We start from the raw sequence: 27,825 nt of genomic DNA, 5'->3' as shown, positions 1-27,825 counted from the left end.
TTCAATTATGGATTCAGTCCTGCAGACACTTACAGCTTTGCTTACTGGTGTCTATACTGCTGCTGAAATCAAGAGATCCGAACAAGAGGTAGGCATCTACAGGATCACCATTTGAACCTCAAGCTTTCCAGGACAGGCTAGTATGTAAGTTGTAATTAAGCAGACTCATGAATTTTTCTCCAGCTTGGATGCTTAAATTTGGTTCCTACATCTATACAAATGACCTAATTTTTAACTATGCTGACTGCCTGCAATTCCCCAAAATTTATGCAATCAATCATCATTAAATTGCATGAAAATACTGATGAAACCAAAGCTGCATGCAGGCCTGTATTTCTGCCCATTGTTATTACTAAAGCAATACCATTTACTCTCAGAAACACTCCTGAAAAACTAAGAAACAAAATAGATTTTTAAAATGTTCAAAAGTTGAATACCAATGTTAACTTTGTTTTGGGTGGGAGACAATCCTTATGCTACTTGATTGCAGCGTATTACTGAATAATGAAATTAATCCTATATTCCAAATTAAAAATGGTGAAAATATACAGGGGCTTTGGAGGATTCTTGAAACAAGGTATTTTTGGTTTGTCCTGCTTGGACTGAGAGAGACATATGTGGAACAACAGGACAGACAGCAGCTCAGGTCTCTTAAAACCTACAATCACCTTCTCTCCCTGGCATCTTAAGAACACTAGATTTCCCTTCTTCAGTCAGCAATAGCAACTAGATAGTAGAAATGTGATCATGGAAATATCCAGGTAGTCAGTTTATGGACTATTAAGCTTTGATTACAATAGAGGCATACTCTGAAACTTGAAACATTCAAATGAGGTTCTGGCCAGTAAAAACATCCTCTAAAGGGTAAGGAATATAGGTACCTATAAAATAATTTCTATATTAAAGCAAACGGTGTTATTTCTTCATTTTCAATTTCTTCTCTATATATATTTGAAGAAATAGAAAATTGAAAGTGGACTTTTTCAGGTCCCTGGGAGAGCAGTTCTTCAGAACATGGCACAAATACATGCAGTGCATGCAGTTTTTGTGGTAAGACAACATGCATACTCATACTGTACAGGCCCGTTAAGAACCTATTTCCTTGATAATGTGGGAGGCTGCCGTCACTGAGGCGGCCTGAGCAAAACTAGGAGAATTAATCAGTGGTTTGAATGCTCTCTTTTCAGATGTCTGAATACCAGCACATCTTGGTCCTTGTGGATATATTCTGAATGTAAAAACAAAGTTAATGACATTTATTTACACCTATGCTGACATTTTTCTGTATGCAGAGGAAAATCATCAACATATTTTCTTAAAGGTCAAAAGCCTTTGCATAATATATTTCACTGCATGGAATGGATATCCTCTGATGTAATTCAATTGCTGTGTTTACCATGTCTTACCCCTAAAAAAAACAAGTCTTTAACCTTTTTAGTATACTGAAATAGTTTTCTTTTTTATTTTCCATTTTTTATAGACAATAGAGGAATCATATTCTTTATTATCTCCACCATGTAGCGTATGTTTACTGCTCAGTTTGAGTGGACTGATTTTAATTTTCATTCCCCTACCCACTTTCTCCATCATAATTCATTCTACTGTGATGAATATTGGAAGTAATGTATATTTGTTTCTCACATGTTTTCAAACACATAAGTATTCTAGATTCTACCTGCAAATTTCCGTATACTTTCATATCCTTAGAAGTTAAAGCCAACACCATTTTCTCCATTCATATGGATGTAGGTAGCATTAAGGATTTTTTTAGTTCAAACAGTGTTTTCTTCAGGGACCTCACTTGCGTGCTTTTGTTTCTGAAAAAGCAGACTGCAGTGAAATATTCAGTAGTAAGAAGAACATTGGGGAAAAGACTTGACGGGGTATGAGTACAAGGCTGACATTAGATATTTTTATTTTAATCAGTTATGCAGTGCAGGATGATATTTCCAAACCTGCTGTGATATCTGTTGTTCAATCAGAAAGTCTATCTTAATCATCTCTTGCATACAAAACAAGGACAAGCTTATTCTGGATGTCTCAGAAACAGAATTTAACTGAGATCAGAATTCAACAGAGGGAAAAGGAAAAATGTAGTAGAAATTACACCGTGTAAAAAAAAAAAAAAAAAAAAAAGCCTGTCACCCTCACCAATTTTACCTTAAATACAAAGGATCAGTGTAACTTTAAACTCCACATTTACTCTTTTGCATTATTAGCCTTCATCTTTAATTAGCTTCTTTTTTTAGTTCACTTTTTTTTTTTTTTTTTTTACATTTTTTTAAAGTGTTTTATAAGATACACAGATAGAGTATTATTTGATAAGGAGTATATATTAAATAAAGCCCTTCAAAGCCCTTCATCTGAAGTGCACTGAAAAGCTTGTGACATAGACAGCCCTCCTTTCTTAAATGTAAATCTAATCAAGCTACATTTTTGCATTTTTGTGAAAGCAAAAAAATGGTTAATTTATTCTGCCAATGACATAATTCTGGAGAGACCATACTCTAATGGAAACAGTAAGCACATCAACTCAGTTGCGAATGAAGGCTTTATTTAGGCCAAAAATGATGCAGAGCTTTCTCAAAACGTATGAGCTAACACCATCCACTTCTTCTATCACCCACTATCTATTGCTGCAAAGATAATTTCTGTGATTATTTTCAGTGACAAAGTTAAAGGTTGTTGAGGTTAAATAAAGCTTGTTCTTTTCACTAATCTGTACTTCTACTTGCACGTGTGGCAGTTACTGCAGTAATTATTTTGGTATTAAGTAACAGTGACAGCACCTGCATTAAACACGATACTGTTTGTAAGTAAGTGGCTAAGTTTCCTAGGTCCTGATGGTGGTTAAGCAAGTGGTGACATTTGGACAACATTTATTGTCTTGAATGAATAAATGAATGCAGTATATTAAGTGACTTCTTGTCTGATTTCTCATCTAACACAGTGTTCCTTGCTAAGGAACCACCTATGACTCACTTCCTCTGCCAGAGGTGGGGAGAAAAAAAAAAAAAAGAAAAAGATGTAAAGTCATAATAAGGCAGTTTTGCTCCGGGATTGAGTTTACAAACTTTGTATAAACACATACTAATTCCCTTCAAACCTGAATCAGCAGAGAAAGAGCTAAGGATTTGAATTCCTACATGTCAATACAGAATTAATTGTACAGACAGAGTAGCAGAGATAATTTCTTCAGAGAACATGCAACTTTCTCCTCACAGACACTAATTACATAGAGCATGCTTCTGCAACTGAGAGAATATTAAGTTAGGGTTACAGGGAGGCACATGAAAGCACTACTATGTAACCACACTTTTTCAGGTAGAGATGAAAGGGGATCTTGGCCTGAGCCATCCTTCAGGCTTTTATTTTATTTCTCTGAACAGTGGTTTGGGCCAACTGAGACTTTTAAATATAAAGAAGGATCATAGAGAGGTGATACAGTCAAAATCTAGCTATGGGCTAAAAGCACACCTTACATATAAAGTCAAGTATTTACCATTTTTATGCCTGAAATGTTAATAGTTCAATCTGGTAGCATTAATTCACATCTAATTATTACAAAAACAGGGAAAAAAAAAGAATACTATTACAGAAAAAGTCTTAAGAATAGAGTTAAAATTGTTGTATGCACATGCCTAGTATCTATAACTATTTTCTTCAGACCTTCACTGCCTTCTCTGGATCCTAAAATCAATTGCTTTAACGTGTGGGGTGGGAGGTGTACCGTGACTCCTCAGCATCCTCAGTCCCACTTTCTGGGAGGAGTATGATGTCCACAATTTCTTCTTCCTCCTCCCTCTAGAATCTGCTTGGGGAAATTTCTGATTATTTATTTACACATTTTTTTCCTCCTTCGTCACAGGCCTGCAAGCAGACATTGCATCCAAATGTTTGATAAGGCATGCTTTACATATGTAGGATGCTGCTCTTTCTTTTCTGTACTGTCCTAAAACTGTCTGTACTCAGTTCCAGGTCTGTGTATCTTTAACTGACCATTAGTATCTTCAGTGCCAGCCTGTTACCCTTTTTCCTGCCATCTCATGTCTGTACTCCTCTACACTGTATTCTATATCCCCACATTTAAGGACTTGGCTAAATGACCAGGAATGTATTTCTCCACACTACATCACTATGATAAAACCACAAACATTTCAGTCTAGACAGAATAACTACTTCTTGCTACTGCCTGTGTTAAAATCAAGGTTATACCACAAGGCAAAAGAAAATGTGAAGTCCTGCACCTTGGGAAGAAAAACCTCAGGGACCAGTACACACAGTGGGCTGACCAGCTAGAAAGCAGCTCTGCAGATGAGGACCTGGTGGTGCTGGTGGACACCAAGCTGACCACGAGCCAGCCATACATCCTCGCAGCAAAGGCAGCTGACAGCCTCCTGGGCTGCACCAGGAAGAGCGCTGCTAGCACCGAGGGAGGAGGTCCTTCCCCTCTGCTCAGCTCTGGTGAGATCGTATCTAGAGTGCTGTGCCAGGTCTAGCGCTCAGTGACCCATTACAGGAGACACATGGACACACTGGAGTGAGACAAGGCTCATAAAGATGATAAGGAGACTGGAGCATCTGTCATATGAGGAGAAGCTGGGAGAGCTGTGACTGTCCAGCCTAGAGAAGAAAAGCTCAGGGAGAACCTTAACAATGACTATGAATTTCTACTAAGAGGAGTAAATAAGTCAGAGCCAAACTCTTCTCAGAGGTATCCAGTGAATGGACAAGAGAAAGTGGAAAGAAAAACAAAATATAGGAAATTCCATTTAAGCATACAACTTTTTGTTTGTTTGTTTGTTTTCCCCCCAACACTGCCACAGGCTTCCCAGACAGGTTGAGGAGTCTCCATCCTTGGAGATATCCAGAACTTGACTGGACATGATCCTGGCTAACCTACCCTAGCTGACCCTGTTTGAGCAGAGGGTTGGACCAGATGATCTCCAGAGCTCCTTCCAACCTCCATGAGTCTGTAATTCTGTGAAAAGCAAACTAGGCATAGCCAACTGATTTTTAGGAAAATTACTATTACACCTAAGCAAGCTATAACAAAGCTCCAAGGCAATAAAAGACGAATTCAGGCAAAATAAGGTTGACAAACTCCAGTTTGGAGGGCCTGCAAATTCACTACTAAGCCTAAAGTCCATTATTAGTACAGGCAATTCTTATTTACTGGCCTACAGAGGTGTTCTTTTCCATTCATAAAAAAAAAATTAAAAAAATGCAGCTATAATAACTAATATACGAACCCCACCTCACAAATTTAATTTCCTGTATTTATCTTCACTGTACCCATAGGGATGCTATGGAGAATGACCTTTGCTTCTTTTTAATTAATTTTGTTTAGTGGCACATGTTTATGCTATAACTTATCCATTGATCAGGAATTATCTGTCTGCCTTGAATAAACCATCCTTGGAACATCAAGAGGAATATAAAAGATTTGTACGTTACCATATCGGTATTTCTGTGTTTATAGTTGCTATTTAGTATTCATGCACTCTTCTAGGGCTTTTTACCCCCTTACTCCAAATCAAAAACAAATCCATCTTTTAAGAACTGATGGGCTGATGGTCCTTCTGTGCTCTAGGGCAGTATTTTTACACCTATTTTACAGAAGAAACCTAACACTGAGATATGTTAAAAGGTAGAAGAAATACCTGTACTACAACAGAGTTGGAAGCAGAATTTGAACCAGCATTATCTCAGTAATACTGGTGCAAAAACACCCCATTTTTTCCTCTGTTACCTTCTGCATAACTTGTACACTACTACTACAAAGCAGAGAGAGAGACAGACATTATTGAGACCGACATGTATGGAGCAGACACTTGCCTACGACCATGGTAATAATCTTCAGAATGACTTTAACAGGGTTTGGCCAGCTGTAGGGGGCCTCCTTTGTCATTGTTTTTAAGCAAACCTCTTCTTTGCACTGCAGGAGGTCAGAGATCATTTACAGTAACTTAGCCAAAGCAAAGGTTACTAAAAAGCACATGTTAATGCAATCAAAGGGATCATCTGACCACACCATTAGGAAATTCTCCTGTATGGATATCATAATCCTCTGAGTATTACGTTTTGATAAAGGTATGCCTGCTGTAAGATTTTTTTTTTTATACACTGTTTTACAATCAAAATAATGAATTATCTTAAAATCATTTAAAATTAAAGAAAATATTGACCCCATAGCTCTGAGTTTCACAGTCCTCAAGAATTTGAATTTTACTGTGGTTTGCATTTCATTTAATTCTGGAAGGTTAGCATTTCTTCCAGTGAATTTAAGCTCTGTTTCACTATACGTAAAAGTGTAATCCTACACTGTCTTTTAATGTCTACCATCTAAACAGGAAATGGTCTAATTAATTCTTCACTCCCAAGTACCCCTTAAATAGATTTTTAAAATCTTCATGTATCCCTAAGCAACTTTAAGTAAATAATCCTGAAGTGTGTGGAGCAAGTTAACTACAATTTCTGTCTGCGGTTAGAAGTAAAACAATGAAAAGATGTAATGATATTCACCAATTTGCTTTTTCTTCCCATCATTTCGAGGTAAGGTGATCCGAACTGGCAGATAATGAAAAGAACACTTGCAATTTATCATTGTTAATGGAACCAACATTCTAAACAGTTATTATTAAAATTTGTTGATCCTGCATCAACCTTAATTTCCCTTATTATTTTTTTCATTTTTCAGTTTAACCTACACATTTCCATTAGCTGTTGCACATACTATCCATCTAAAATTTGTCTTTTCTGGTTTTTTGTGTTTTTTTTTTTTACAGTACTTAGTTTACATATGTGATTAAAAAAAAGTAGAAGTCTATGAACGTGTGCCTGCCAAATCTGTTTGGAAAAAAAATGCTTGCATCTCTCTTATGACAATGAAAAATATATATATATATATATGTATAGTTTTGGATGAATACTGTACACATCTTATAAGGAGTGTATCACAGAAGCTCATGCCTTTTACTAAAACAGTATGACACCATGAGCATAACAGACTTCACGAAGTCTACATTCTTGACTTAAGGGTAGGAGTTGCTGGAGGTCATTTAATATTTTTCCAATGCAAACTTGTATCCTCTACAAGAGAACGTGACATATATAATATGTGCCCTATCTAAATATTCACAGTCACTTTCTAATTATTTTCAGGATCTTCTCTGGCATGACAGATCATGCTAATAGCTTCATTAACTCTGCTATGCAGTACCACTGTATAGATAATATTCATAGCCTAATATATTCAAGAAAAACTATACAACTTTCCAACTTCCCCAGAATAACTACTTTTCTCTTGCAGTACGTTACTGAGATTGGAAAACGGTTTCAAGCAAAGCTATCAGAACACTAGCATGAGCTGTACTGGTTCTCTGTAGTTTTTTTTTTTTTTTCTTTTAGAGATTGTGCTTCTGCACAGTACTGCTGTTTAATTAAAGATGACAGGTAATTATATCCCTGATAGAGTTCCTTCCTTTACAGATTACACAATAATGGAGCTTGGTCTCTGCTGGTAGTCATAAAGACTTCATTCAGTTCATTGTGGCTACAAAATATCTGATATTTGAAATAAAATTTTACCTAAATGTTCACTGTAACATGTAATAGATGGCACAAAGATAGCATATTGTTTTCTTCCAGGAATTTCTTCAGGAATTTCAAGTAAGTTCATTCATGTAGTGACAACTTTCTAAAGCTTCCATAGCTATGAACTTCCATAGCTATGGATTATCACACAGGTAACATAACTCAGAAGGAGGCACAGTTAATTCCCAAGTCTAAAAAAAGCTTTATCAACACTTGTAGAAGGTAACGGAAAGACTCCCTGTGATGAAAAACACTGGGTCTTGGATAACAGCCAAACTGGATTTGGAAAACATGAAAAAGGCTTGCCAGCAGCAAAAGAAAACAGAAATCCTCAACTCCAAATACTTCTTGCACCTTAAAAGTCACAGGGGATTCTTAATTTCCTCCAGACTCTCAGAGAAATTTATACTGCAAATAAATTCTAAGTATCTTCACTGAAATCTTAAAACATGCATTTCCATTTTCACAGTATATATATGAAAATATATATCTAAATTATATCTGGCCTAGAAAGAAAAGGGAAAAAATAACTCAAATCCTGATCAAATTGTAGAGGTGAGCACAAGGGGTTCTCTTTTAAGGACACTCAGGTGTCAATAATCACTTCAAATGAAGGTTTGGAACAACACACCTACTACAGCATAGGGTCAGTTCCTTCACTCAGTCTTCCTGAGTCATTAAACCTGCTAGCGATTTTATACTGGATTGAAGATAAATATGTGTTTCAGGACTACTTTCATTTTTATCCATCTTTGAGTATAGGGAAAAAAAACAATGATAATCATGGCACTCTACATCTCACAAAAACAGCTTTGCAAACACTGTGCAAATAATTCAATTAAAAAAATCATCAATTTCTTGGGAAAGTTATAAAAGTTATAAAATTATGTGATATTCTTTAATGCTAAACACAGAAAATTTGCTTGTTATGTTTATAAATTTAATATTTATCACAGAATAGCATTCCTTACTGAACTACTAGTATATTTTCCTTCTCCCTATCCAGGTTAGATTTGGGAATAAGATTTCAAGTTTGAAGAGTTTTCTTTTTCCCTAATTTGAATGGAGATTATTGTATCTACATTGGAGCTCCTTACCTGTTTATACAGATATTCCCTTAGGGAATGGGGTGGGCAAGTTTAGTATACATATAATCTTCCCAGTAGTACTTCTATGTGGGGAGATGGAGGGAGAAAGAAGAGATCTGCATTCAGCGGATGACAATAACTCCAGAAAAGCTTCTTTAACCTTTAAGCTGAACTCAAGAATACACAGAGAGTTCTTCTAAGAGAAGTTGTTAAGAATTTTTCTTTACAGGAGGCCAAAATGAGCATCAGAAGCTTGTATTAATTTGTAACTCCTCAGCTATGATAAACTAAGCGTTGGACCTTCTTATGTATCAACACTGTCTAAGAGTCAATCCAGTGTGGGGTACTGCTGTTCCATGTGGAATGGCCAGAAGTCTAACACATACTTCTGCTGTTTATAGCTGCAAAACACAGGACACGTAGGCAAGATAGTTGGTCAAAAATTGGAAACATCGTTTACAATAATCGGTTGATAAAACATCAACTTCTCTGAATACATCAGTGCCAGTCAACTTAGCTTGTACAGCAGACTGTCTGTCCTTCCCTCACCTCCACTTTTCCCTTATTACATGACCAAAATTAATTTACCTGGAATTGTTTTGTTTGTAGAATGATAATAAATGGTGTCCTATTTAAGGGCGGCAATCTATGTTTTGTGTTTTAATATCAGCACTGGGTGCCCATCAGTATTACAGTATTTTAGCCCAAATGATGAGTTGTTAAACATTCAATAAAGTTAGCAATTTAACAATATTAAAAAAAAAAAAAAGTAATGATAAACTACTTAATAATACTATGGAAAAAAGCAACACAAGACAAAGCCACCCTTTCCATGAAAAAACAGACAAGACTGACCTAAAATATTTATTTCATTTATTCTGGTTATATGCAGACACATTTTTAGAATCCAGTTGATATCTGAGCTGATCTTTGCTCTAAAGATGTTTTTGCCAGCTGCTGGCAAAAAGCTGTGTCAGACTTCCTCATCTAGTAAAGTTTACAAGACTTCGGCTTGACTCAGTTCATTTTCTGTGCAGTTTATGTATTCATGCATAGCATAATCAGACTGGCATTGTTGTGGCAACATCAAAGGGGAATCACCTTCTGGCCAAGCCTGTGAGATCTCTCTTCAGTTGTCTCCATCTGAAATCACTGAACCAAAATATGTTCTGGGAGAAACAGGCATAGCTTCACTAAATCAGTATGATAATCAAAGCTTTATAATTAGATCAATGTAAAGAATAGCAGCAAGCTCTGGCAAAAATCTGCAATGGACTTGAGCCCAGATATATCCAGAACCTAATTTGTCCTAGGAATTTTTCATACCTCTGAACAGCTGCACTGAACCAGCAATTCAAAGGTTCTATGGATCCTGGTGATCCTAGCCAAAGAGCATCAGCAGAGGCTGGAATATACGTAAAGGAACATATTTCAGTGTTTCTTGATACTTCAGCATTCTGTGTCTAATTGGACGAATCACAACAACCATGCAACCATTGTGGTTGCTCTGCCCACTCTGATGGGCAGATAAACTCCACCACAACTTCTTTTTCACTCCCCCTCCTCAAAGGAGGAGGGGAAGAAAATATGATAAAAAGGGCTCAAGGGTTGAGATAAGGACAGGGAGATCACCCACCAATTATCATCATGGGCAAAACAGACTAAGTGTAGGGAGATTAAAATAATTTATTGCCTATCACTAGCAGACTAGAACAGTAAGAAACTGCAAGCAAGCTACAAACACCTCCCCCCCCCCCCCCCCCCCAAGCATCCTCTTTTATGTTCTCCCCATGAGTAGCACAGGGGAATGTAGGCTGCGGACAGTCCCTGACACTTCATCTCCGCTGCTCCTTCACGGTCACTCCCTGCCCCTGCTCCCCGTGGGGTCCCTCCCACGGGATGCCATCCTTCCCGAACTGAGCCTGCGGGGGCTGCCCACAGGCAGCAGCTCTTCCAGAACTGCTCCCACATGGCTCCGTACCACAGGGTCCATCCCCCAGGAGCAAACTGCTCCAGCACGGGTCCCCCATGGGCGGCAGCTTCCCCCCAGACCCCCTGCTCCTGCGTGGGCTCCTCTCCACGGGCTGCAGCTCCGGCCCGGGGCCTGCTCCTGCGGGGGCTCTCCACGGGCCACAGCCTCCTCCAGGCCACATCCACCTGCTCCCCCGGGGGCAAATTTTATTTGCAGAGAGGTAGTAATTGCTCGAAATTCAGTCTGTTGAGACATATACCTAAGACGGCGCCCAATGTTTGCAGGTTGGAAAATACCGTATAGCTCAGCCACAGTTTCTGAATTTTAAGTTATTCTACAGAAATTCTGAAACCTTTACAGAGGATTGTAAGTTGTTTAGATTTCTGTTTCTTTTGAAGACTGGGAGAGGAGAATAGTGACAATATTAAGCATGTTGCTTTGGTTCCAATCTAATTCCACCAGGAAAAAGAGTCTGATTTCAGAGAAGCCTTCATCAGAAAAGGTAGGAAATTGTATACAGAGCTGTATATTCTGCTGTATATTCTGTATATACACTCCTGCTTTCCCTCACTTTCAGGAAAGATTCTTTGATTCTCAAAGGCATCTTCTTCAGAAGCAGAATCCCATCATGCCAGTATTTATGGAAATGTGTACTTTCATTGACAGACAGAAGTGTGTACAAGACAACAAACTTTCAGAATCGTGAAACAATCCACTGTCCTGTGCAAAGATCCGTGGCTGTTCCACCTGCTATAACCAAATATAAATTTGATACTGCAAATCTCACCTGTGCCATGGCAGAGTAAGTGCATTGGGAGCCTTGAAGAAGGCACTGCTTTTGAGGAGTCATTGATCTTGAACTGGCCACACCTGCCATACCGTGCCTCTTACTTGGAGTTGAGAAACCAGTATGTTATTACTATAATCTGTAATTTATAATGTATTTGGGAATGGTGAACTCTATGTGTACCACAGAGCATTGATTCTGACTGAGAAAGCACTGCAAATTAGGGCGTTTGTGCTCCACAATACATTTAATCTGAGTACATGCAGGCCTGTGCTGTACAAATCCCTCGGTAGCAGAATAACCTCAGCCAGCTCCTTGCAACTGAGGACCCTGCAGGCAGCTCCTGCCATGTACAAGGCCTTGCCTTTATCAAACAGTGCAGCAAGACATTCTCATGTGAACATCCTTTAGCAACAGAGTTGGTTTCTTGTAAGAAAATTATTTAATAGCTTGAATGAGCATAAGGGAGGAACTTCTCTCCATGGACGGAGTTTGCACAGCATGCCCCCTTGGGAGAGATCCAGCAAGGGTTCATCCAATGTTGTGCAAATGCAGGGTTTCTGAAATCTGAAGGGAAGTAAGATTGACTCTCATTCTGTCTTATTAAGACAGCTATTTTAAAACTATTTTTGTTGTTTTTTTCTTATTGAGATCCAGAAAGAATCCTGCACCATCTCTCTTCTCTTGCCCCCCTCCCAGATGCCCCCCAACAAGGAACAGTAAGTTCTTCTCCAATGTATATATACTGCTTAGCTCTCTATATACATATGTATATATTTGAGTTCTAGATATGGCTACATAAAAATACGATATCAAGACAAGTACTTGATTAATTTTTCTAGAATTTGCTTGAAGTATTTAATGAATTATAATGCTCTCTGGCATCTGTATCGGTAGCAAAATGCTGAAAGGGAGACTTTTATCAGAAAATTTCTGCAGGCTCAAAACAACACCCTAATCGATATAATCCAAAATCTCATTGCAAGTAAAACATTTCACTGTATAATATTACTTAAGTTTTATTTCAGCTATCAAGAGAATACTTATTACTAAGGAAACAAACACCAGCAAGTATTATGTTGATCACCTTATCTGACAGTTGTTGTAAGCATGTTGATTATTCAGCTCAAATTTCCTCAAAATAAAGAGTGTTATGTGCTCACTGGATTTTATATGCCCAACCAGTGAAAAGTACTCTATTAATAGAATTAAAAGTACTATGTCTATTGGGAATCTTGTTGATAGGAGCTGGAATTCTCAAATCACGTTACATTTTAGTTATTCATACCACAATGTGCCATTGTATCTAAAAGCAAGAGAGAAAGCCATTTTCCTGCTTTTCAGGTGTGAAATACCAATGCTTCTAATGTACTTCTACTCTAGTATCAGGAAGAGACAAGACAGAAAATCAGTCACCTTGCGTGCAAACCAGAATAAGCCGAAGGTATATGATTTTGCTGTGGTACAGTAGAATTTGCTGCTTTCAAGGTTTGGCTTAAGAACTGTTGGTTGAAGGAAATTGAGACAAATGGGTTGCTCTGCCAATGCCATTAAGATAAAAGAAGGCTTGTATTAAACAGGAGTGTTCCACTTAAATCAGGCATCCAGCTAAAGTGGGTCATCTTAACCTACCCATCTCGCATAAAGGCCACCCTTATCCTTTCCTCGGAAGCCTGGCTGATTTGAGCTGTAGCAATTTCTGTACTACAAATGCTCGGAGTTGATTTGGGCCAGCTGCCCTGTAATCGAAGTTAAGAGGCATTAACTACTTCACTGCTGCTTCACTGACGTCTGACACTGTGCACAATTTGTCTCAAGTACGCCACCTCTTGTGACAAGATACAGTAGACCTGAAGTGCTACTGTTCCAGTGGAAATTGGCATAATTTGCCATTATACAGAAACAACAGTAAAAGCCATCAAAAGTAAGGGCTAATAAGCAGAAGAAAAAAAGCAACTGCATGTATTATTTTTCCCCTTTGAACAGAAAGTAGTGTTTGCAGCTGTTTTAAAGTGCTGTGTTACATACTGAGACATATCAAGATAAGCCTTTTAATTTAGGAAACGTAAGTGATGATACACAGGGTCACAGTGAGCAGCAGCAATTCAGTTCAGTGGGGTTTCTCACATGATTAGGAACTAATCAGCGGGCTCAGCTCTGATCCCTATTTCAAGTTTCAGCCAAAGGAATCAAGAGGTCAGGAGATCACTTTGATATGAGATACTTGCATAGCTAGACGCTGCTCAGCATGACAGGTCACCTGCTGCGAGGAATACGCGTCCCCAGCAGAGTGGGCAATAGCAATGAGACACAGAGAGAGAAAAGGAAAAAGCAAGAATGTTTCTTCAGCAAACCTATGAGGGGCAGGATGAGAAACAAGACTGCTCACTTAGCTTGATAATGTGTTATTAAAATGACACAGAGTTTAAGTTTTTATGAAGGTCTCTACGTGTCCAATCAAAATACATTTTCAATGTGTAGTGTTGGCTCATTCCCTCCCACACCCCAACAAGCCCTATTTCTGCTGCCAACCCTGTGTATAATAATATCCCCAGAACATATCTGGAACATGAAGAAAGAGCCTCACACGCATATGCATCAGAAAACAGAGCATTCAAATATTTTTGCCTTCTGAAAAAAAAATCTGTTTTCTTCTAAATTTTATCAGTGGTAAAGGAAACAGGATGCATGAAGACTGCCTGAGGAATTTAAAACTTCTAAGAAAAAGCTGCAAAGATATCAGCCAATGCATTAATCTCACAGAATTTTGTTCTTCTCAGTTATGTGTGTGTTTGCAGTTAGGTATCACAGATTGCCTATTAACAGATGTACAGTAAAGCCAGAGAATACAGTAGATTTTTCAAGATATGTGGTTATCCTTAACTACATGTCAGAGAGAAAAATCAATTCCCTTTTTGTATTAACCTTCCTTTCCTAAGCTTCCTTTTTGCTCTCTTTCCTACATAGTTAAAAAAGACTGAAGGAGTAACTGTTTATTTTAGTACCTTCAGTCATTTTATAATATACATCCAGTTCTTGCTAATAATCCCGTGAAAAAATATAATGATGGACAGAAACAAAAAAATGCATGCCAAAGCATTGCAATTTTCTCTCTTGAATTAAAACCCACAAGCACATGTGGTCAGTGGTCACTGCAGCTTGAGCAAGCCTGCAGAAATGCCTCTTGCCTTGTGTGAGAAACAAGGGAGGGACATGCAGTAAGTGCCGTATAAATGTGTATACCCACTGCCATTTCTGAGTTGGGATTGTTTTCCGGACTTTAGCTCCCTTTAACACGTAGCAGGTAGTTCTGAGAGCAGTTGTTGAACTCAAGTTTCTGTGCCCTAAACAGACCTTGTCAGACAAAGCAATGTCTGCTGTCTCCCATATACATTGATGTTTGTTACAGAGCATCCACTGAGGTTTTTCAGCAGCATAATTTAACATTTTCAGGTTACTGATAACCTTATTAAGTTTTGCTAGCCAGCAGATTCAAAGCCTAAGCCTTTTCCAACAACTGGCACAAGATATCGGCACATTTATTTAAAGACATATATTGCATGTATTAAAAAGAAAAGTAGAAAAGATAAAAATACTGTCCCTCCTCTAGAGCAGATTGGTTGCAACAAGAATTTAAAATCTTGTTAAGAGGAATTTATGCACGCACAAAATACTCCTGTTATGTGCAGTTTAATTAATCACCTACATAAAACTCAAGGCCATCTGTTCAATACACAGGGAATGAAACAGGATAAGATGAGATAGCAGAGGACTACTACTGACTACTACTGCAATAGCACTTAAGCTTAATACTTACTGTGACTGGCCATTGCAACACAAAGACACTGTTAGTACTGCTTGGCAGAACGCTGAGAAGAATATCCCCACACCTAACAAGAAGCCTCACAGAGAACATGCACATTTCTAGGGAAGCAAATTCCTGAAGCAATAGTAGTCTCTGATGCAACTATAACCAAACTATAGATCTATTTGACACACTGATAAAACTTTGAGTCCTAAATTTAGCTGTGATGGTGGTCAGCTAGCCACTGAACCCATGAGTACGTTCTGGGACTGTGCAATGGGTGGGTTCTGCCAGCAACTCTCACTTTAAGCCTTTATTTTCTTCCAGTTTGACAAATTCCTTACAGGCAAGCACAAAAGTGCAAAAATCTGTCATGGTAAATACAAAGTACAAAATGATATGAGGTCAGAGTCCTCACTCTCACCTGAAGTAGTAGATTACATGCATTTCATGGAGTGGTAATATTTGGATAATACATCTGCAACCACTGCTGAATGTTACTGGTCTCAGCAGCATGCACAGGCTTATTATCTTAGATTTGTTTTTTCTGTTGTTGTTTGGTTAGTTTTTGAGCAACAGAGCTATACAAAACAGGAAGCAGTTGAGAATCCAGGCTTATTTTACCTTCTCCCAAACTAGTTAATTCATACCCTGAATAAAGCTTATCGTAATAAATTATTCATCCACCAAAAATATGTTTAGAGACTTCTTACCTAATACACAGTTGCTTAAAAACAGTATTCAACCAAACTGCTATTCTCATTACATAATTCGATATTTCAAAGCACATATTATCCTTTTTTTTTTTTTTTTTAAATCTTCCACAAAAAAGACTGCTCTAACTGCCTTTGCTGGCAAAATTGTTACTCAGTGTAAATATTAATGTAATTGACATGTTGAATTGATACTTGAAACAGCTCACAGCTGGTAGCTTGCCTAATGATTTTATTATTGTTATTATTTTGCATATCACAAAATGCCTTCTCAGAATTTTTTTCTTTGAATGTACACTTTTGTTGTCAAAAAACTAACTGGAAGGGTTTGTTGTTGTTGTTGTTTGTTTGTTTTTGTTTGTTTGTTTGTTTTTAATTTTTCCATGATAATTAAAAACGTTGATTTACACATCTACAGCAGATTACACAGACACATGTCAGACTGTAATGCTGCTGAGCGCTTAAAAGCTATGATTCTCCCATCATTTGTACTGGGTCTGCACACCACAGATACCAGCTGTAAAAAAATTTACCCATCCCAGTCATGGCAAGCAACATGATGGACTTTTTACCAAAATAACCTCTGCACATGATACGCAGTCAGCCAACTTACTGCTGGTAGTGGGAAGTCAGATATCACCTGATGCATTTTTAGAAGAACACCAAACTGACAGGGTGCTCAGTGCAGATCAACACTTCTGTGCAGTGTGGGTGCAATATCTGTCACTTGGTATCAGGAGCTAGGCCTAATGCCAAATTCCCTATATCACTGAACCACAGCCTGGCTTCATTTTGACAAAGTGCTCCAAGACCAAATATCTCACACCTACTTCAGTTTTGAGGTAATGCCACAACTGCACAGAGTTTACTTTTATTCCTTCCTATTTTACTGTTTTGTTTGTGCTTGGTTGTTTTTTGTTTGTTTGTTTGTTTGTTTTTCCAAGTCCTTCCTTATATCTGACCTTTGTTCCTTTCTCTTTTCTAAATAAAGGGAACAAACTTGAGACTTACCAAACAAGCTTGCCAGTTTTCTTTTTCCTTATGACATTTCCATCTTGCAGCAAATTCATCCCAGTTTGCAGTAGTCCCAATTCTTTATTCATCTTTATTTTGTAAGATATTAATACCTTTTACCTGAGAACAAAATAGGATGAAGGTATGAAAATGGGGCAGTCATCTTCTATCTCATGTTTTAGAAACAGCAATCAGAACTTGTGGGATTTCTGTTATCCCTTCCCATTTCTTTTTTTTGCCTAAGCAACAGCTCAGGAAGAACAGAATATACTGGGTAAACTAGGTAAATGACCTCTGCAGTCTTACAGTTCTTCCATCAACCTACTTAGCCCAGATGCCTTCTAGGAAGACATTTTATAATCTGTACCATTAACGACATTTTAGATTATTGAAAGTGGGGAAAAAAATAATAGTTCTAGTACACTTATTGTTCCTTTTCTTTTGGGCAAACAGAACCAAAACTAGGCTACTAATGTTCAATACCTTTCCTACTTTCAGGAAGAAAAGAAAAATATTTGGGTTGCCAATGCTACAGTGAAATGCTCTTTTTTTTTTTTTTTTTGAGAAATATATTTTACAATTAAATTTGAAGAAAATCAAACATTCTAAATACAACATTTCAAGCAAGGATTTTTCCAGAAGATATTTGCCATTTCACAAATAAAACAATATCTCTAAAGGCACGCAAACTAAATCTGGTGGGTGAGTCACATAAAGCTTGTAAAAGTGTGTTTTTAGTGGCTTATATTTAGGACCAAATTAAACCTGACAGTTTCTTTTAAATCAAATTACTAAGTTAGAGGTCATAGTATAAGTTGTGCTTCATCAAAAAATAGCCTTCTTTTCCTCTAGAAGTGTTCAAAATTAGGGAAAAAAGATTTTACTCTGCAGCTGAATAAAATAAATCTATCAACATACTTCTTCTACCTCTATCACTCCAATGTCACATGGAGTAGAGCACTTGACTGAGTTTGTCCCCCATGCTCATGTCCAAATAACTCTAAATATGTAGTTATTTATTTATTTTATTTATTTATTTTACTAGAACAGGGAGGAAAGTCCAAGTTGATGCAATGTGAAAATACAGCTACATGCATATTTACTTGCTGCTTTCTAGGAAGTAAAAATACTTTTCACATGGGGCCAGATACTATGCATTTGTGAGCAAAGCTGTGTTCTACACACTCAGGGCCGGATGAAGTGATCTGAGGGCACAAAGGCAGGTGGTCCAAAGGCAGCCAGATTATCTCTTACTCTGTGGTCAGACACCCCCATGGGATCATAAAAGCCAGCTGAAGCCTTGTTTCTGGTCTGCCAGAACGATTCCTTGGCACATGTTGGGGCTGCAATGAAAGAGCAGCCTTGGGACCGGGCAGGTCATGATCCACTGAACCACAGGGGCATTGCTTCACAGAGAGCCCTCCCGCCTATTTGACTTTCCCTTGACTTTCCCTCATGCTGCACATGCCAGTGCTAAGGCTCTTTCTCATGGTTGTGCTATGTGTCGTAATTTATGGTTTTGTTGTTGTTGTGTTGCTTCTTGGGGGGGGGGGGGGGGGGGGGGGGGGGGAAGGAAAAAAGGAAGGAAGAAAGACATACTCAGGAAAAAAAGAGGATCAAAAAGTCCTACTAGATCCATACTGCTCTAGAAAGAAGGACAAGAAGCAAATTATTGACATCATAGCAGGAGGATTTCTCACAGTCTTTTCCTAAGTAAACACCTGCATGAACTCATTGCTTAAAGCAAAATCAATTGAGTTGTGCTTATCTCTCAACACAGTTATCAATTAATGAGTTCTCTGTATTTATAAGCTTCATTATTAGAGTGATATTCTTCATTGTATTAACTTCTTGCCTAATAATTAAATGTTTGCGTGTGTCCCCAGGGCTATTAAAAAGATATCCACAAAAGTAATTATGAGGACATTCACAGTCATTTTTACCTCAGAAGAGATAAGAGATTTTCAAGGAAGTGTCTTTTAGTTCACAGTTTCATTGCTCGTAGTCATTCAATTAAAAAATAAATAAAAAAATTACAGTTAAATGGGCATTCCAGTCCTGGAAGTTTCAAGATTTAAAAAAATAAAAAATAAATAAAATGAGAGAGCAAGGTTCCTAAAATGTCATGATTACAAAAATACTGAATAAGAGATTTTTATTTATTTATTTATTTTTATTTTTTTAAGCTAGGTGCCCTGATGACAGGAAGGCGAAACCAATGGTAAAACGTTGTACTGGGATGGAGAGAAGTTTTGGACCTCAGTGGTCGATCATGAACAAGAGCAGAGTAACTCTTACAGGGAGCTCCTTTAACCATGATCTGTATCAATACCTGATGCAGATGGATAATATTGATATTGTTCTAGAAAGTCTGCCTATTAAAATGTCAAGAGGCCTAATTTCAGCTTTGTGATATAAAATGGGATTTGAATTTTTCTGACTTTGGCATAACATTATCCTGAACTTGTTTATTGTCAGTCTGTTAGCAGTCTGTTTCCAAGACACTGCTGGAAGCTGGGATGCAGTAGGGGAGACCATCAACCATCCAGGATTATTGTTATGGTTGGGCTGGGGATTTTGTTTTTCCTCTCTACATGTTTAATACATTACTGACTCCATTAGCTCCAGAAGATATATTAGTTGCCATCAGTCAATATTAGTGTTTTTGTTATAGGCCTGCCCATCAGATCTGCAGAGCCCTGGGGACAAGGTCTCCCCTCCCAGTGCTTGGTCTTACAGGAATCCTGGGAGTGGTCACTTCTCTCACCGACTAGACCTTCTGCTATTTAGTTTCAGTAAAAGCAGTGCAAGTATCTTGGCAGTCCAGTGACAATACAGTAGCTGACAGGCTGAAGATAGCTTTTGGGAATGGGATTTGGACTTGCTCCTCTGTAAGACTGATTAATATGGGAAGTGAAGGAGAAAATGAATCTATTTTCAACAACTTCCATAGTTCTAACTCACCTGTCTGACACTGGAAACTGCAGTGTGTATTTTTGGCACTGGAAATCTCCTTTTGTCATAAATTGAGGGGAAGGTGGACAGCTCTGGAAGTGTGATCAATGACTTAACTAATCTTTGCTGTCCTACAAATCCCAAGGGATGTGTGATATCGGAAACAGATTTTACTGGCTACCTCTAGGAGACAAATCCTATTCAGCTTAGAAAACACCCAGGCAGCACATCGGCCAGAGGAGGGTTCACAAGCTGTAGTGATGAGTGAGTGGTTCCATTCAGTTGTCTCGTTACCCTTAACTGGTTCTGATGGTATCTGTGACTTTCCCGTTTCCTTTCCCTGTCATGTCAGTCATTTGGGGGCATATTATCTTCTCAGTCATTTTTAAGAAGCCATAGCTTACCTCCTTGAAATTAGCATTGAAGCCGACCCCCCAAAATGTGTACTGATTTTGAAAATACATCACTCTCAGTTTTGTCCCCCAAATTCTCTTAGCCAACATGTGTTTACACTGTATATTCTTACATTCTAGAGTCTTTTCCATAACAAAGTGAGTTATTTAGGACTCATAGTACAGTATATATAATGTGTTAAATCAAATATAATTTGAATCAAAATAGGGAAGTAGACACAAACCTTTTATTAACGGTCTAACCATCGGGATTATGATGTTCTCCCTCTCCACATCATCTATACCTGAAGGTCAACCTTCCAGTATGGAATGACCTTGTGGGATCTTATTTCATCTTCTTACTTCTTCCTACCAAATATTCTTATCAAAACATTTATCTGATTATTTCTCCTTTCATCTACTTTAAGTATAAATAACACACAAAACTTTTTTTTCTCCAAAATTATGAAACAACAAAAGTATGTTATTCCAAAGCAAATATATTCCCTGATTAAAAGCAAAGCAACTCCATCTGCTCCATCTATGTGTAGTTACAGCATTCACATAGAATATATGTAAGAAACCTGTCAACACTCAGAAAGAGTGGGAAGCATATGGTTTTATCACACAATTTCACTAAATTTCAAAACTAACCATACACAACTGAGTCTAATGCTGATAGTAAAGACAACATTATACTTTTATTGGGTATTCTTTTTCAGTATAGAAGCACCCACAACAGGAAGCACAGCTGAACAGCAGGAAATAAATTAAGATGAGTAGGCTATAAAGGTGCCGTATCTCACTGAAATATCAGATGCCCCAAAGGGCCAGAATATCAGACCTGTTTAAAGCTGTGCACACTTGTCAATAAGCTACTTCTGCAGCCATCACTTTCGAACTACATAGACCAGAGTCTACTCTTCTACTGCATCAATTCTATCTTAAAGAAAGTGTCCTTATAAACCCAGGAGGGGTCACACAGAACTCCTAAGCCAACCAATCCAGGAGGACAACAAATACTAGCTGGACAAGGGCAGTGGAAGGTACATCAAGCTGCTAAACACTGGTGATTTGGTAATTAGACAAAAAGGTGAAATTAAGCAGCAGGAATTCCCACACTGAGCTACTCTCTTTCATTAGGACTTGAAATGCCTTTAAAATAAGATTATCACCAGATTACCACAGTCTTTAAATTTCCGTTTCTTCTGAAAGAAAAGCCAAATGAGAATCAAGCAGTAGTCTACTTGGTAGCCCTTGAGCCAAGTATGCTTTTATACTTAATGCTGAAAAAAATATGTCTTGTTCTATGTACGGTAACACTGTATATCTGTCTGAATGTGAGTGTGAATGAGACAGATGCTAAAACTCCACCTTTTGTCACATGAGAAAAACACAAACAACGAGACATTTGCCTTGCTGTTGTTTGTTTTACATTACACACACAAGATATCTGCTGAAAAAATGTGAGGGAACCAAAGGAGATGATGCAACAGTAACCAATGCTTGGGTTATTACAGCAGAAATGAGTAATTCTTGAGTATGAAAATTCTCTCCTGTGTTTAGCTGCTGGTTGAATGGCTCCACGAACCCTGGTATTCTCTACATTTTTCTCGTGATTTTTTAGGATGGTGAATGTTTCAATTGATATAAACTTCTTGATCTCAAGTCATCCTTACAAAAATTAGGATTATAGCATCAGGTACTCTGATTTTCAGTAGTTCTCACTGCCTAAAGCCCTCTCTTCACTTATTTGTATAAATAGTTACAGATCATTACATTTTCACAGTATTTTCACAGTATAGTTTAATTATGGACATCCTTCATTCTGTAATTCTTGTGATTGGAGGTATCTTAAAATAGACTAACCGGCACATTAAACTACACTAACTTCCTTCACAGCAAGAAAGAAACTATGTTGTACATCACCAGCCTTCAAGGACAAATCTTCAAGGCTTCTCTCTGTCCTGCTTTGAGCTCACAACTTATCATTCATAATGAACCTTTTGCCATCAGGCACAACTGTCAACAGGTGACAAATCATTGTTTCGAGTGGCAGTTTTTCACTTTTTGTTGCTCCAATTCCCTTTCTGACATCCTCTTATAGGTTATATATTTTCTATAGAAACAAACACATTATGCTTTACCAGCCTTTCATTTCCCAAACTCACTCTCTAAATCACAAAATAAGGAATAGCAAAAATCCAAAGTTTAACTACCTTTTAACCATAGATAATAGTGTCTTCCAGATCAGAGAAATATAGTGGGCATATATTGTGCAGGCAGAAAACTAGCTAATTCAAGAGCTCAAAAAAAAAAAAAAAGTGCACACATTTTGAAAGGCAAGGTGTTCTTTTCTTCAGGAGAAAGAAACTTCAAGAAGTCTGTGAGTTAGGATAGGAGAAGGGGAAATATGGTATTCCTTACAGAAAGGTCACTGAGATTGTCTACCAGAATGATCACAGATGATATCCCAGGAAATAATGCATGCTATTTCCTTAAATTTGTGTTATTTCTCTGTTTTTGAAACAATGCTATCAATCTTAGCATGGTTGTTGCATCCCTGGACGAATAAATTTTTTGGATTCTCTTGTAAGCCTTGGGCCTGCTGGTGCAGCTGCAGGAATGAAGAAGTGCACAGGTTGCAGCTGTGAACCACTGATCCGGGGCCTGACTCCACAAAGCCCAAATGTTTTAAAAAGGAAGGCTGAGCACAGTTGCTCAAGATCAGTATGTCAACCCCAAAGAATTCAAAAGGTAACTATGTCCAGGCCACATATCCAGCAAGTCCTTAGTACAAAACGACAAGGTGCACATGTGCTTGGCAGTGATACCAGTTGGTTCCTGATGCTTTTGTTGGCTTTATTAGACCATACAAATTATGCAATTGCTTACCTACAACTGGGTCTTCAAACATGGGTAACAAAAGTAGATAGGCTTCTTTTGCTACAATTTTTATGCACGTTTCTTGCTTCCCCCCCCAGTCCTCTCCTTTGATGCTTCCCAGGACCCCTCCAAGACAGTACTCTCCAGTCGCTTTGAATTCTTGTATCCTAGGACCTGCTATACTCCCAGTCTTCCCCATATTATACTGGAGAAATTCCCCACAGCACTGAACTGTACTAATACCAACTGGCCTCCACCCAGCCACTAACTACTATGAAACGTCATACCTTCTAACCCTCTACTTTTGTGGAGATAGTAATCTGTCAACAGTTTCAGCCTGTATTAGAAACACAGGAGTGGCAGACAGATGGACAAAGACAGCACATTCATATACCACTAATCTCCTTAGAAACCAAGCTAAAAATATTTATCTTAAATCTAGAATGAAATTCCTATTTAGGAGCAAATGGAAGTGCTGTAATAATTCTCAATCAATTCCTCCAATCACTTCATCCTACATGCTTTAATTTTCCTTAGTAATTTGTGAGGATACCTAGTACATGCAGAAAGTCTTTCAAATTCTCTTGGTTACTTTATTCTTAGACACCTACTTCGCAAACCCATACAAAAGTTTTTGCTGCTACAGTGACCTGCAGACTGACAACACTTAGAAGGATCATTTAAAGACCTAACTCCTCCGTGTGAATTAGAAAGTTTAGAGGGATAAGCATAACGCAATAGGATGCTCTCCCATTTACCCAAGCCATGTCATTTCCAACCCTTTAGAAATACAAGGGTAGCTTCAAACGCCTTCCCAGAGAAGTAGAAACAGCATAGCAGTGCCACAAAACCTGAGAGGTGCACGTTTAGCAGTTCTATTGACCATTCATTCCTCTTCCCATATGTAGCTGAACTGTGGGAAAACAGCAAGCATATAGCTAAAATGTGCACTTTGTTCCCCAGAAAGGAACAAAGAAAAGCATACAAGGATTGGCTGAGTACATACCTTGTAATACCTTCCTTTCTATTAAATCCTCATTATCAAAACAAAGCAACCTACCTGATCCATCCACTTCCCTCACAATTTCTGCCACTTCCTCTGGTCATACTACCAACACAATTTAAGGAAGCAAAACTAAAAGGTACCCAACATCATTGTGAGAGAAAGAGGACAAGAAATGCTGTTAGCCTGGCATGTGAATAAAGACCACATCTAGCACTACCTGTATCTACTGATGCAGAACAACCTGTCTGCATGGACAGTTGCAGTTGCACAGGTCTTAGACCACCATGAACAAATAAGTCCTGTGGTGCTACTTCCTTGTGCTTAGTTTTCAGGTACTGATACTTTAAGGAGGACTTTGTTGTCGTTGTAAAGATTAATAAGTCAATAAATATAGGTAAGCAATACTAAAACATCTTTCAACACGTTGGGCCCTTATGCTTCCTGAAAAGACTAAAAGGCCAAGAGTTTCAGTGGAATGAAATAATGACTTTTCCAAATTAAAAGATTTGCTGCTACTTTGCAATGGAGAGGAGCAAGAGAGGGATGGTGGAGTGAATCAGAAGATAATTCCACATATAATTTGCTAACTTATTCACATTCAATTTGCAGCCGTTAAGGCAATCCTTCCTCCCCAGGTACTCAAGAGATTACTCTTAATGCTTCCACTGGGATTCTCAAGAATGAATCCCTGCAGTTTCACAGGACTGCTATGCTTCGACTGTTTTGTCTGCTCCCTCTTCTGTGCACAAATGTAACACTCATTACAGCTAAAGGGGTCGCGTGGAAGCTGCCCAAGGAGAGAAATATCGCAGAACGCTGGTCATATAAAGTTAACTGTTTACTCTATGTTATGCAAAGTTTCATAATTTACAATTACTTTGTTGCTCAGAATTGTGAATTTCAGTAACACCTAAGAAATATCAGCTGTGACCACATGAAGCTGATGTTCATATTCGGTACTGAAAAAGGTGAGAAAAATGCAACTGGTTAGCAGGCCCAGCCACTGCTCTTCCAGTGCCACCACTGACACAGGAGCAGAGTCCATGGACTTCCTCAAAGCCAGCTACAGCCACAAGGGATGTGGTGACAGAATTGTCACATGCTTTGCGTGACCTCAGTCATTCCTCCACATCCCCAACATCACATCAGCCTTCATCACTGAATGACATGGAACTACCATACAGTTGTTGAGGGAAACATCACAGTGTTTATAATGGTCTTGCTGTTGTATTTCTGGATCCAGAGGTTCCTGACACGAAGTTTAATGTTAGGTGAACAGAGGAAATGGCACAATGACTGCCCTGCATAGAGGGGCTGGCTCACATTTTGGTTCTCCAGATTCTCACACACAAACATACTTTATAGTTCAAATAGATAACTACCTGATTATTACAAAAGCAGCGGAAACACTATTATTATTATTATTTTGAAAAAAACGTCCAGATTGATCAAATAAAATGGTAGTAGAAGAAATATGCTTACTCACAAGTATGCTTTTCAAAGACAGGCTGAAGTACAAGCTGAGAGTTAGGGCACACATTCCTCTAGCCAGTGAAAAATGAAATTCGGGACTAATAAAAGAAAAGCAAATTACTCATTTCTCCCAACTCAAACTCAAAGCCTTTATTTTCCAGGAAAGACAAAGAGTGTACATGGTTCACAAATGAGTTAGTTGTATACACAGAAGTCCTTTTTTTTTTTCTTTGATGGAAAGAACATTATAAAAAAAAAGATAAGAAAAAACTAGAAGTATAAAGCAGGACTTATTAGTGAAAGATCATCATTGGTCATTGTATGTTGTATTCATTTAGAAACTGCCTTGGGCTTGCTGAATTATATTATAAGGCTAACAAGGGGTGAAATATGTGAAAAACAGGTGATTTTTATCCTTAGAAGCTGATTTTTTTTTTTTTTTTCCTCCACAGCCCAGAAAACCAAATGTGCCATTAATATGGACTGAGTAGTTACAATGGATGGTAGGCATTACCACCTATAAAAGAGCAGTGTGTACTTTACAAAAAAGTGGGTGAATAACAGTTTTCACCCTCCCTTGGCTTGACAGAATCAGAGCCAGACATCTTTTAGAGTATGTTGTAAAACATTATGAGTCCAGCTTTAGCCCTTTCTCTTTCTCATATACACACACGCACACAGAGGTCAAAAAGTTGAGGTGGCTTGAGTGGCAGTCAGTCAGGAGATATTACCTAGGGACATAACTATCAGTTATGGACACTAATCAAAAATAATTGACAGGCACATAGATTAAAAAAAATGTTTAAAAGTCACAGAATACTCTTTGATAGATCAGTAATACTGATGTAAATAAATTAGAGTAATTACTAATGTAACACTGGTGTAAATAATACTTGGGCAGGAATTTTATTTTCTGAGTTCCAGATTGACATTTACATCATATGGAGAGGTTTTGTTTGTTTTTATTATGGTTCTTCACGTCCCAGGGGGTGATATGAGAAATGCATCTTAGAAGACATGAATTGAATACTTGTGCTTGTTTGGCAGGAGTAGCTGATTACCAGATATTGAGCCTTTCACTTTTTGGTCACTGGTAAAAATTAAGCGCAGTCAAAAGTGAAGCAAGTCCCTGCCACCCATCAGTTTTTCAGTGATCTTTGTGAAGCAAAGTAGTGCCTTCAATTCTGTTTATAATAACCAAATCTCCATGGTTCAAAGGAAAACAAAGAAAAACAAACATAAAACCCGAAGACATTATTATTGCCAGTTTTAAAAGAGAGTCTAGAGAAATTCCTGACCCTGCACATCAGAGTTGTGCCGCATTTCGAGAGCTGCCTTTCTATATACTTTCTCAGCTCTGTGGATACAGAAACTACACGTGGCTACAGCTTAATCCACATGACAGCCTACAGTTTAAAAGAAAAGAAGAATGTTTCTAAGCTTAAGAGTAATGCACTTCAGTCATTTATCAGTAAAACCTAGCATTGTCAGAAAGTCATCATACCCAGGGAGAGGAGTTGCTGATATTCTGTGTAAAAAAACGGGGGGGGGGGGGGGGGGGGGGGGGGGCATGACTTTCACCATCAATACAGTCTGAAGGGATTACAGAGAGCCACAGATGATTTCTTTAGAAATAAATGCCAAAATAAAATAGAAGTGACAGAACAGAAAGACTTCCCACCAGCAGTGTGCACAAAAAGGACTCCACACCATCTCTTCAAAGTGTATAAACCCAGACATTGCAGGCAGAGAATTACGGTGCTGTTGGTAGCATGAGCCCAGGCAGAAAGTGCTCGGCGTTGGCTGCCACAAGGACAGACACAACCCCTTTCCCTGGCGTCCAGCACGAGCAGTGCAACGCTAGGCACCTGGCTGGTTACAAACTGGTAGCAAGCACTTATGATCCCCAGCAAAATCAAAAGGAGCTGCTCGGATCAGCAGGAGCTTCTGTAATCGATCAATCAATCTTTTCTTAGTGAATTGTGAATTTCACAGATATTGCAAAGCTACTCTGAGTTTGCGTAAGCAGCCCGAGATTTTCTCCTTTTTTTGTTTGTTTGTTATTGCACCTACTTTTTGAGAGAGTTTAAGTAGTTTATATGCTCTCTTGAGAGCAACAGTGAGAAACCTGCAATGCA

At 38.2% G+C, this 27,825-nt stretch overlaps 2 long non-coding RNA genes across 5 annotated transcripts in view; one reads left to right on the top strand and one right to left on the bottom strand.

Annotated features, from left to right (window-relative positions):
- LOC310885786 overlaps nt 1-27,825 on the bottom strand; it is a 246,893-nt gene that overhangs the window by 111,482 nt on the left and 107,586 nt on the right. For all 4 annotated transcript variants that reach the window (XR_014574974.1, XR_014574975.1, XR_014574976.1 and 1 more), the window contains exon 2: nt 16,973-17,095. This is a non-coding gene — a long non-coding RNA (uncharacterized lncRNA). The remainder of the gene's footprint in view (nt 1-16,972; nt 17,096-27,825) is intronic.
- Nucleotides 10,743-19,707, top strand: LOC310885789. Its single transcript, XR_014574978.1, has 3 exons — nt 10,743-11,158; nt 11,234-12,162; nt 19,162-19,707. It is a non-coding gene; the product is annotated as an uncharacterized lncRNA (long non-coding RNA).

This window comes from Anser anser, assembly GCF_964211835.1.
Source record: "Anser anser genome assembly, chromosome: 1".
In the NCBI taxonomy this organism is placed as follows: domain Eukaryota; kingdom Metazoa; phylum Chordata; class Aves; order Anseriformes; family Anatidae; genus Anser; species Anser anser.
Note: the sequence above shows the minus strand (reverse complement) of the source record. Positions and strands in the feature narration are given on the sequence as shown.